This window comes from Loxodonta africana, chromosome 10 (assembly GCF_030014295.1).
Source record: "Loxodonta africana isolate mLoxAfr1 chromosome 10, mLoxAfr1.hap2, whole genome shotgun sequence".
NCBI classification, from domain to species: domain Eukaryota; kingdom Metazoa; phylum Chordata; class Mammalia; order Proboscidea; family Elephantidae; genus Loxodonta; species Loxodonta africana.
Window position 1 is genome coordinate 5,675,613 of NC_087351.1, and position 12,466 is coordinate 5,688,078.

Below are 12,466 nucleotides of genomic sequence, written 5' to 3' on the forward strand. Positions count from 1 at the left end.
TCACATTTGGCAAATCTGCTGGAAAGGACTGCTTTAAAGTATTGAAAAGTAAAGATGCCACCTTGAAGACTAAGGTGTGCCCGACCCAAGTCATGGTATTTTCAATCGCATCATATGCATGTGAAAGCTGGACGATGAATAAGGAAGACCAAAGAAGAATTAATACCTTTGAATTGTGGTGTTGGTGAAGAATATTGAATATACCATGGACTGCCAAAAGAACAAACAAATCTGTCTTGGAAGAAGTACAGCCAGAATACTCCTTAGAAGCAAGGATGGTGAGACTACGTCTTACATACTTTGGACATGTTGTCAGGAGGGATCAGTCCCTTGAGAAGGACATCATGCTTCGTAAAGTATAGGAATCAGCAGAAAAGGGGACAATCAACAAGATGGGTTGACACAGTGGCTGCAATAATGGGCTCAAGCATAACAGTAGTTGTGAGCATGATGCAGGACCAGGCAGTGTTTCGTTCTGTGGTACATAAGGTCACTATGAGTTGGAACTGACTTGACAGCACCCAACAACAACAACAACAGAGCAGAAATAAATGAAATAGAGAAGAGAAAAACAATTGAAACAGTCAACAAGACCAAAAGTTGGTTCTTTGAAAAATCAACAAAATTGACAAACCATTGGCCAAACTGACAAAAGAACAGAAGAGGAAGCAGATAACCCAAATAATTGAGATGGGGGACATCACAACACACCCAACTGAAATTAAAAGAACCATAACAGAATACTATGAAATTGTACTCCAACAAATTTGAAAACATAGAGGAAATGGAAACAAATTTCTGGAAAAACACTACCTACCTAAACTAACACAAACCAAGGTAGAAAAACTAAATATACCCATAACAAAGGAAGAGATTGAACAGATAATAAAAAAAAAGTCCCAACAACAACAACAACAAAAAAGCCCTGGCCCTGATGGCTTCACTGGAGAATTCTACCAAGCTTTCAGAGAAGAGTTAACACCAGTACTACTAAAGGTATTTCAGAGCATAGAGAAGGATAGAACACTCCCAAAATTATTCTATGAAGCCAGCATAACCCTGATAAAATAGCCAGGTAAAGACACCACAAAAAAAGGAAATTACAGACCAGTATCCCTCATGAACATAGATGCAAAAATTCACAACAAAATTCTAGCCAATAGAATTCAACAATATATCAAAAAATGATTTATTATGACCAAGTGGATACCAGATATGCAGGGATAGTTCGACATCAGAAAAACAATGAATGTAATTCATCACATAAATAAAACAAAAGAACCACATGATCTTATCACTTAATGCAGAAAAGGCATTTGACAATGTCCAACAGCATTCCTGATAAAACCTCTCAGCAAAATAGGAGTAGAAGGGAAATTCCTTGACATAATAAAGGGCATTTATACAACAGCCAACATCATTCTAAATGGACAGAGTCTGAAAGCATTTCCCTTAAGAATGAGAACCAGACAAGGATGCCTTTTATCACCACTCTTATTCAACATAGTGGTAGAGGTCCTAGTCAGAGCAATAAGGCAAGAAAAAGAAATAAAGGGCATCCAAATTGGTAAGGAAGAAGTAAAAGTATCCCTACTTGCAGATGATATGATCTTATACACAGAAGACCCCAAAGAATCCATAAGAAAACTACTGGAAGTAATAGAAGATTTCAGCAAAGTATCACAATAAAAGATGACCATACAAAAATCAGTTGGATTCCTCTACACCAACAAAGAGAACTTCAAAAAGGAAATCACCAAATCAATACCATTTATAATAGCCGCCAAGAAGATAAAGTACTTAGGAATAAATCTAACCAGAGATGTAAAAGTCCTATACAAAGAAAACTACAAACCACTACTGCAAGAAACCAAAAGAGACCTACATAAGTGGAAAAACATATCATGCTCATGGATAGGAAGACTCAACACTGTGAAAATATCAGTTCTACCCAAAGCGATCTACAGATACAATGCAATCCCGATCCAAATTCCAGTGGCATCTTTTAACGAAATGGAGAAACAAATCACCAATTTCATATGGAAAGGGTAGAGGCCCTGGATAAGTTAAGCATTACTGAAGAAAAAGAACAAAGTGGGAGGCCTCACAGTACCTGATTTTAGCAACTATTATACCACCACTGTAGTCAAAACAGCCTGGTACTAGTACAATAACAGATAAAAGACTTCACCAAAAGAGTAAAAAGAGATCCTACAGACTGGGAAAAATTTTTGGCTACAACATATCCAGTAAGGGTCTAATATTTAAAATCTACAAGATACTACAAAACCTCAACAACAAAAAGACAAATAACCCAATTAAAAAATGGGCAATGGATATAACAGGCACTTCACCAAAGAAGACATTCAAGCAGGTAACAGATAAACGAGGAAATGCTCACTATCCTTAGCCGTTAGAGAAATGCAAATCAAAACTACAATGAGATATCATCTCACGCAACAAAAAAAAAAAATAGGGTACCACTAAACCAAAAACACAAAGTAATAAATGTTGGAGAGATTGTGGAGAGACTGGAACACCTATATACTGCTAGTGGGAAGGTAAAATGGTACAATCACTTTGGAAAACAATTTGTTGCTTCCTTAAAAAGCTAGAAACAGAAGTACCATATGATCCAGCAATCCTACTCCTTGAAACATAACCTCAAGAAATAACAGCCATCACATGAATAGATATATGCACACCCATGATCACTGCAGCGTTGTTCACAATAGCAAAAAGATGGAAACAACCTAGGTGGCCATCAACAGACGAAAGGATAAACAAATTTTGGTACATGCACACAATGAAATACTATGCAACAATAAAGAACAATGATGAATCTGTTAAACAGCTCACAACATGGATGAACCTGGAGGGCATTACGCTGAGGAAAATTAATCAAGTCACAAAAGAACAAATAGTGTATGAGGCCACAATTATAAGAACTCAAGAAAAGGTTTAAACACAGAAAAAAGCATTCTTTGATGGTTTGAGGAGGGAGGGGAATTCACTAATAGTAAATAAGGATCATCCTCGGTGAAGGGAAGGACAACACACAATACAGGGAAAGTCAGCACAACTGGACTAAACCAAAAGCTAAGAAGTTTCCTGAATACATCCAAACACTTAGAAGGATAGAGTAGCTGGGGTTGGGGCCTGGAGACCATAGTTTCAGGGGACACCTAGGTCAACTGACATAACAAATTTATTAAGAAAATGTTCTGCATCCCACTTTGATGAGTGGCATCTGGGGTCTTTAAAGCTTGTGAGCAGCCATCTTAGATGCATCAATTGATCCCAACCCCCTTGGAGCCAATGAGAATGAAGAACACCGAAGACACAAGGAAAATATTAGCCTAAGAGACTGAAAAAAAAAAGCCCACATAAACCAGAGACTCCACAAGCCTGAGGCCAGAAGAACTAGACGGTGCCCAGATACCACCAATGACTGCCCTGACAAGGAACACAACAGAGTACCTGATGGAGAAGGAGAAAGTGTGGAGCAGAACTCAAATTCATGTAAAAAGACCAGACTTAATGGTCTGACAGAGACTGGATGAACCTCTGAAACAATGGCACCCTGACGCTCTGTTAACCCAGAACTGAAACCGTTCCCAAAGCCCACCCTTCAGACAAAGATTAGACAGGACTATAAAATAAATAAATAAAAATACACGTGAGGAGTGTGCTTCTTACTTCAATCAGGTACACCAAATGGGTGGCTCCTTTCCAGAGGCAGGATAAGGAGGCAGGAAGGGTCAGGAACTGGTTGAATGGACACAGGGAACCTGGGGTGGAAAGGCGGAGTGTGCTGTCACATTGTAGGAACTGCAGCTAATGTCACAAACCAATATGTGTATAAATTTTTGTATGAGAAATTAACTAGAGCTGTAAACTTTCACCTAAAGAGAGGCAGAGTCAACATGGTGCTATAGACAGAAGCACCACGCCGACCCGTCACAGTAAAGACCTGAGAAACTAAGTAAAAAAGAGACAAACATCAACCCTGGAACCCGAAGTGTCAAATGAAGAGATAAAGAGCTCAACTAAGCACTGAATGGAATAAGAAACTGTCAGAGAACAAATACTAAGGAGAGATACAGAGTGGAGGTTCCCTATCAGCTAACGTGGCAGGGATTCACAACCTCGAACCTCTCAGCCGCTGAGATCAGAGGACAGGGACTACGGGAAGGCAGCTTCGCAGAGATCCCAGGATGAGTCAGAGCACCTGATAATCAGTGATACGTGCTTTACAATCCCCCACCCTTCTTCCCCTGCTCTGCATCTGCTGCTTCCTGGCAGGCCATGATCCCTCAGCAAGGGAAACACTGGCTCCATGCCACTTTGATTTGCCCAGCCCAAACCAGCTGGCTCCTTCTTTTATTGCTGTTGTTGCATTTTTGGTTTCTTCTCTCTCTTGCCTCCTTCCCCTTCTTTCTCTTGAACACCTGGCTCCATTTGCCATCTCTACTTCTTGACAGGCTGGGGAACCGCTTCACCAGCCTTCTCTGCCATGCCGGTGGGATTGGGGGCTTTTTTTTTTTTTTTGGTCTATTTTTCCTTTTTGTTTTTCTTTATTTCTCGGTTTCTCATCTCTCTACTCTCCTTCTCTCTCCTGAATACCTGGTGCTGTGTGCAATCTCTGCCCCTTCTAGATGGGTTGTGCAGTGCCATGCTGCTGGGGAGTCACTATTCTGGTCCGTGCCACGACACCAGTGGGCTCCCTTGCTCCCTTAGGGATTTTTTTTTTCTTTTCTCAATTTCTTGTCTCTCTCCACTATCCTTCCCTTGTTTTCTCCTAAACACCCGGTGCTGTGTGCCATCTCTGCTCCTTCTAGGTGGGCTGTACAGTGCCACGCAGCTGAGGAGCCACTTCCCCAGTCCACACCACCACACCAGTGGACTCCCTCGGGGCATCTTTTATTTTCCTCTCTTCTTTTCTTTTCTTGATTTCTTGTCTCCCTCTACCTTCCTTCCTTACCCTTCTGAACATGTGATGCTGTGTGCCACCTCTGCTCCTTTCTTGACAGGCCACTTGCCACTTGGCTGGGGACCCGCTTCTGGTGAGTTCCCTTGGGGCATTTTTTCTTTTTTCTCTTTACTTTCTTTCTTCTTTTTTTTCTCAGTTTCTTGTCTCTACCTTCCTTCCTTACCCTTCTCCTGGACACCTGGTGCCATGTGCCATCTCTGCTCCTTCTTGACAGGTTGTGCAGTACAGCTCAGCTGGGGACCCAGTCCTGGTGGGCTCCTCTGGGGCATTTTTTTTTCTGTTTTTCTTCTTTTTTTGTTTTTCTTGGTTTCTTGTCTCTCTCTACCTCCCTTCCTTGCCTTTCTGAACACCTGGCGCTGCATGCCATCTCCACGCCTTCTGAATGGGCTGTGTAGTGCTGATTGGCTGGGAACCCACTTCTGGTGGTGTATTTTTTCTTCTTTCTTCCTTTTTTTTTTTTTTTCTAGGTCTCTTTTCTCTCTCTACCTCCCTTCCTTTCCTTCCTCTCAACCACCTGGAATCTTTTTTTTCCCCCTTCTTTTTTTCCTCAGTTTCTTGTCTTTCTCTACATTCAGTCCATTCCTTTCTCCCAACCACCTAGCCACATGTGGCTTTCTCTCTCCTTTTTTTTAAATCTAGTTTCTTATCTCTCTCTCTACCTTCCTTTCCTTTCCCCTGCCCATCTACCTCTGCGTGCCGTTATCTGCCCCTTCTGTGTCTCACCACCTGGCTAGAAAGCCACCAGCACTCCAATAGCAGGTTCCCTCAGCACTTTTTTTTTTTGCTCCTGTTTCTCTTTCTCCTTTCTCTTCTTTCCCACAGCCACTTACCTCCACACATCACAACCCCCCACACCCTCCAGCCTATCTGCACCATGCACTGAACATTGCAACCCTTAGCAGCACAGTCTACTAGAACCTGCCCTGCACTGACCCCTGGCCCTTCCCTGTTGTCCCCACTATGTGCCACAAACAACTCATCCCAGCGCCTCCTCTTCAGCTGCACCTGCCCTACTGCACTACAGCTGAGCAACTGGCCCTGCCAATTGGACAAAGTGGTGAGAAGTACCATGCCCACATACAAGTAAACAACAAAGAACACACAGTCCTCCTGCTCAGACATAACCAAATAAAACAAAAAAGCAGAACAAAACAAACAAATCTACAATCAATAAACGAAGAAAATAACTACTGAATGTCCCAAAGACAGCAGACAATATCAAAACATTAAAAAAAAAGAGGGACAGGATCGCGCCAGTAAGCATCCAAAATAAACACCAGATGACCTTCCAGCAGAAGAAACGACAGAGGGACTAAGTGATAGGGGAATTCAAATCTCCAATAATCAGAACTATCGAAGAGTTGAAGGAAAAAGCAGACAAAAATGAGGGAAAAAATTTGCCAAAAATAATGAAAAAGGATGACAAAATCATGGAAAAGACAGATAAAACAATGGAAGAATTCAGGAAAATAATAGAGGAAAAAAAATGTCAAAATAAGTTTACAAACAGAAATCATAAAAAAAAAAAAAACAGCAATTAGAAATCCAAAAGGTAAACAGGAAGATTTCAGAAATGGACAGTGTCACAGAAAGGCTGAGGAGCAGGTTAGAAACAAAGGAAGAAATGATCAGTGAAATTGAAGACAAATACTTGAATACCACTTTGTTTGAGGAAAAATCAGAGAAGAGAATGAAGAAAATGAAATCCTGAGAATGATGTGGGATACAATCAAAAGCAAAAATTTGTGATTGATCAGCATTCAAGAACAGGGGAAAAATGGAAAACACAGAGAGGATCATTGAAAAATTGCTGACAGAAAGCTTCCTTATTATCATGAAAGATGAAAAGCTGACCATCCAAGAAGCTCAACAAACCCCTATATAGGACAGACCCCAAAAGAAAATCACCAAGGCATATCATAATCACGCTTTCTAAAACCAGAGTCAAAGAAAGAATCCTGAGAGCAGCTATAGAAAAACAAAAACTCACCTATGGAGGGGAAACAATATCACTAGGCTCTGATTACTCATCAGAAACCGTGCAGGCAAGAACGCAATGACCTTAAAAGAAAAAAATTGCCAACCGAGAATAATATACCCTACAAAACTCTTGCTGAAATGTGATGATGAAATTAGGACATTTCCAGATAAACAGGAATTAAGGGAATATGTAAAAACCAAACCAATATTCCAAGAATTATTAAAGGGAGTCCTCTGGTTTACGAACAAACAACATCACATCACAGCCTGAATCTAGGATGCAAGACCACACCAGCCAGATACCAACCTAGGTAACGAACTCTCAAGGATTAGTTAAAACTAAAAGATTTACAACAGGGAACCAGAGAGATTAATCTGTAAATGACAACAAAGCCTGAACAATAAAAGAGGGAATAAACGGTGTGCATATAGAACTTTCAGATGGAGAGGAAAGCAAGGCAATACCAAGTAACAAAGACTGGTTCAAACTTGAACAGAGACAGAGAGTGACAGAATGGATTAAAAAGCAGGATCCATCAATATGCTGTCTACAAGAGACACACCTTAGAAACAAAGACATAAATTTATTGAAAATCAAAGGATGGAAAAAATATATATCGAGCAAATAAATACCAGAAAAGAGCAGGAGTGGCTATACTAATCACAGATAAAATAGACAGTAAAACAAAATCCACCATAAAAGACAAAGAAGGGCAGTAAAGGGACGGTCCGTCATGAAGATGTCCCAATAATAAATATCTACACACCCAATGACAGGGCTCCAAAATACATAAAACAAACTCTAATACCACTTAAAAGAGAAATTGACAGTTCCACAATAATAGTAGAGACTTCAACACGGCACTCTAGGTAAGGGACAGAACGTCTAGAAAGAAGCTCTAAAGGCCACAAACTTGACCTCAGGACATATATAGAACAATCTACCCAACAGCTGCAAAGTACACATTCTTTTCCAATGCACCTGGAACATACTCCAGAATAGACCACATCTTAGGCCACAAAGCAACTCTCAACAAAATCCAAAACTAGAGATAATATAAAGAATCTTCTCTGATCACAGTGCCATAAAAGTAGAAATTAACAACAGAAAGAGCAAGCAAAAAAAATCAATTACACGGAAACTGAATAACACCCTGCTTAAAAACCACTGGGGTAATAGAAGAAATCAAAGATGGAATCAAAAAATTCCTAGAATCAAACAAGACTGAAAACACATCATACCAAATCCTTTGGGACACTGCAAAGGCAGTGCTCAGAGGTCAATTTATAGCAAAAGATGCACACATCAAAAAAGAAGGGACAAAATTAAAACATTAGCTACATAACTCAAACAAATAGAACAGCAAAAGAAGCCCACAGCAACCAAGCTCATAACCACTGGGCCACCAGCACCGTGGCTAACAGTTCAGCTGCTAACCAAAAAAGTCAGCAGTTTGAATCCACGAGGCGCTCCTTGGAAACCCTATGGGGCAGCTCTACTCTGGCCTATAGGATTGCTATGAGTTGGAACCGACTCGGCGGCAACAGGTTTTTGGTTTAGTAGCCTCCAAGAGGGAAAGGAGGTCGTGTGGAGAGTGGCAAAAGAAGTGCAGCTCAGCACTCCTGTGCACAAATTGTTCATGTCAATTGTCAATTACAACTGCTTTATTTCACAGGGGGAATCGCTGGGGGATTAATGCAAAAAAAAAAAAAAAAAAGGAAAGAATTTATGAATTTCACTAAAGAAATAGAGACAAGCTTAGAATTACAATATAACTATGTCAGCCTACTGCCTTGCTTCCACACCATACATCTTACTGAAATGCAGGTAGTCTCACAGAAATAGGGAGGTATGCCTAATATTTTGAGTAGGAATAAAAGCAAGTGAGCACTGCAGATACTGAAATAGCAAATAACAATAAAGTTGCTAAAATTGTCTTATTCTATTTTCCAAAAATTAGAGGCATTTTTACAAAGTAGATAGTCAATATAAAGAATGAAAACTTCAAGAATTCATTATGCCTAATCATCTTCTATTTGCCTACTCCTCCCATGGCAATTTTGGAGACAAAAGGTATAACTGCAGCATGGAGTATTCTGAAGGCTTAGTATGAGTGTTGACTGAGGTAAAGATGATCCATCTACTGAGTATTTACTAAGCATCATATATTTACATCTTTTCACTTAACCTAAAGAGACTGAATCAGATTAAAGGGGAGCTAACCAGAAAATAGAAGCCCTCTGGTTGCACAGTGGTAGAAGTGCTTGGCTGCTAACCGAAAGGGTGGCAGTTCAAACCCACCAGTCACTTAGTGGGGAAAAAAGTGTGGCAGCCTGCTTCCATAAAGATTACACCCTCGGAAACTCTATGGGGCATTTCTACTCACAGGGTAGCTATGAGTTAGAATCAACTTGATGGCAATGGATTTTGGGTTTTTTTTTTTTTTTTTTAAAAAAAAAAAAACAGGAAATGCTTGGGCACAAATCTATAAGGTGCACTAACATATCAGTGGAAATGTAATGAGATTCTGAAAACTATGCTTACCAAAACTTCTGTAAGGAAGAATTGGATATTAAATGTAAGTGGAAATAACATTTTTGACAAACCACATAGGTTAGGAGGTAAGATCATGGGATGTGCTCCAGATGGCCACCAGTTTGCATTGAGAGAGAATTCCCTCTCTGAGTGAGGTATACAATTTGTGCTATAGTTGAACTGCATGAGATACATTGTGCTGTTTAATCCCCGTTTGACTCCAGGATCCATTCTCCATCCTTCTCTATGTTCCCGGAGGCTGATGTCTTTGGATTGCACCTGGGCTCCCTTACTTGACTTCTGGTTGGATTTGGTCAGTGGGAAGCAATGGCAGAAGATTAGAGGGCAACAGAAGAAAGAAGCTGGGGTATTTATCCCTCCCTTTCCCCACCTCCACTCCACCTTTGCCATGGTTCTGGCAGTGGCTGTGTTTCTCTACAACCATGGCTGCTGTTAGGAGGCCCATCTTCCATGGCTCCCACTCTTGTTGGGCTCTGGAAAAATCATTTCTTTTCTTTGCCTCCTCAGGCCTTAAGAGATGGTAATGATGACTGTTCTTAAAGGGATTACAATAGAGGTTCACAGACAGAGCTGGAGAAAAACGTAGAATAAAATTCCAACTCAAAAAAAAAAAAAAAAACAGACAGCGGTGAGACAGAGACTAGAGAAACTCCAAGAGTATGGCCTCTGGATACACTTTTATCTCAGTAATGAAATCACTCCTGAGGTTCACCCTTCAGCCTGAGATTCCAAAAGCCCATTGCTGTCAAGGCAATTCCAACTCATAGCGACCCTACAGAACGGAGTAGAACTGCCCCATAGGGTTTCCAAGGAGCAATTGGTGAATTCAAACTGCCAACCTTTTGGTTAGCAGCCATAGCTCTTAACCAGACAGGCCCATAAAACCAAGTGAGACTAAGCAGGCACACCAGCCCAAGGACAAGGACAAGAAGGCAGGAGAGGACAGGAAAGCTGGTAACAGAGAACCCAAGGTTGAGAAGGGGAGAATATCAACATGTCATGGGGCTGGCAACCAATGTCACAAAATGCGTGTACTAATTGTTTAATGAGAAACTAGTTTGTTCTATAAACCTCCATCTAAAGTACAATTAAAAAGCACACACACACATACTCACCCATACACATTTGCCCAATGCACACACACACGAAGAGATGATAATGACTTTGAATTTGCTCCTGGTTTCTGATGCTGCACCATCTCTTGGTGGTTCCTGTGTGGAAGAATTATGTCCCCCAAAAAAGATGTGTTGAAGTCCTAATCCCTGTACCTGTGAATGTGACCTTACTTGGAAACAGGGTCTCTGCAGATGTAAACCTATTGCAATCAAGTTAAGATGTAATCAAGATCAAACGTAACAAAATTAAGATGAGGTCGAAACTAATATGATGACTGACATCCTTATATCTGAACAAATAAAACTGTTGCTGTTGAGTCAATTCTGACTCATAGCAACCCTATAGAACAGAGTGGAACTGCCCTATAGGGTTTCCAAGGCCATAATCTTTATGGAAGCACACTGCCACATCTTTCTCCCGTGGAGCAAGTGGTGGGTTCGAAATGCCAATTTTTTGGTTTCAGTTAGTAGGCAAGAATTTAAACACTATGCCACCAGGGCCTCTTGATTGCTGATATAAAACCCACTGCCACCAAGTCTTTATAAAAAGAGTGAAATTTGGACAAAAGAGACAGAGACACATAGGGAGACCACCATATGATGGGATAAGCAGAGATTGGAGTGATGCTGCCACAAGCCAAGAAACCCCAAGAATTGCCAGGAATCATCAAAAACTAGAAGATTCTTCCCTAAAGCCTTTGGAGTAAGCATGGACCTACCAACACACTGATTTCAGACTTCTAGCGTCAGAGCTGTGAGAGAATAAATTTCTATTGTTTTAAGCCACTCTGTAGTACAGTTCCAGGACTTCCCTTGGATACCAAAATCCACGGATGCTCCAGTCCTTTATATAAAATGGCATAGTATTTGCATATAACCTCCGCACATCCTCCCGTATACTTTAAATCATCTCAAAATTATTTGTAATACCTAATACAATGTAAATGCTATGCAAATAGTCATTATATCATATTGTTATGGGAATGACAAAAAAAGTCGGTACATAATTCGTTATAAACTCAACCATCATAGGCCTAACTACACAGTGCACGTCAGCGACAATGCAATATTTTCTTTCTATCAACACCAACAGAGGCTACAGGAGGGTACGCCTACACATCATTTCATTTGCATGGCTTCAGCACTCAGCATAATGCTTAGTGGAGTACAGCAAATTCAAGTTTTGCTTTTTCAAACTTTCTTGTCATTTTCCGAATATTTTTGATAAGCGACTGGTTAAATCCAAGGATAAAGAACTTTGCTATGGTAGCCCTAGGAAGGTAATACCCTGCCCAGTTTTCTGTAGAGTCTGTTCATTAGAGTCTTTTCAGTTAAACACCCCGCCCCTCAACTACTATGCCATGAGCTTGCTGCTCAGATTTCAACAAACACAAAAGGAATCCCATTTTCTGCTCCTCTAAGACACAGTGAAGGATCCCTGGTGACGCATGGGTTAAGCATTCTGCTGCTAACTGAAAGGTCAGTGGTTCAAACCCACCAGTTGCTCCTAGTGAGAAAGCTGTAGCAGTTGGCCTCCCTAAGGATTGCTGTTGGTGGAGCTGGTTCTGGCTCACAGCAAACCTGTGTACGACAGTACGAAAGACTGTCCAGTCCTACGCCATCCTCACATCATCGCTCTTTGATCCAATTGTAGCAGCTACTGTGTCAACCCATCTCATTCCGGATCTTCCTCTTTTTCACTGACCCTCTACTTTACCAAGCATGATGCCCTTCTCCAGGGCCTGGTCCCTCCTAATAGCATGTCCAAAGCAGGTAAGATGAAGTCCCATTATCCTCGCTTCCAGGGAGCATTCTGGCTGT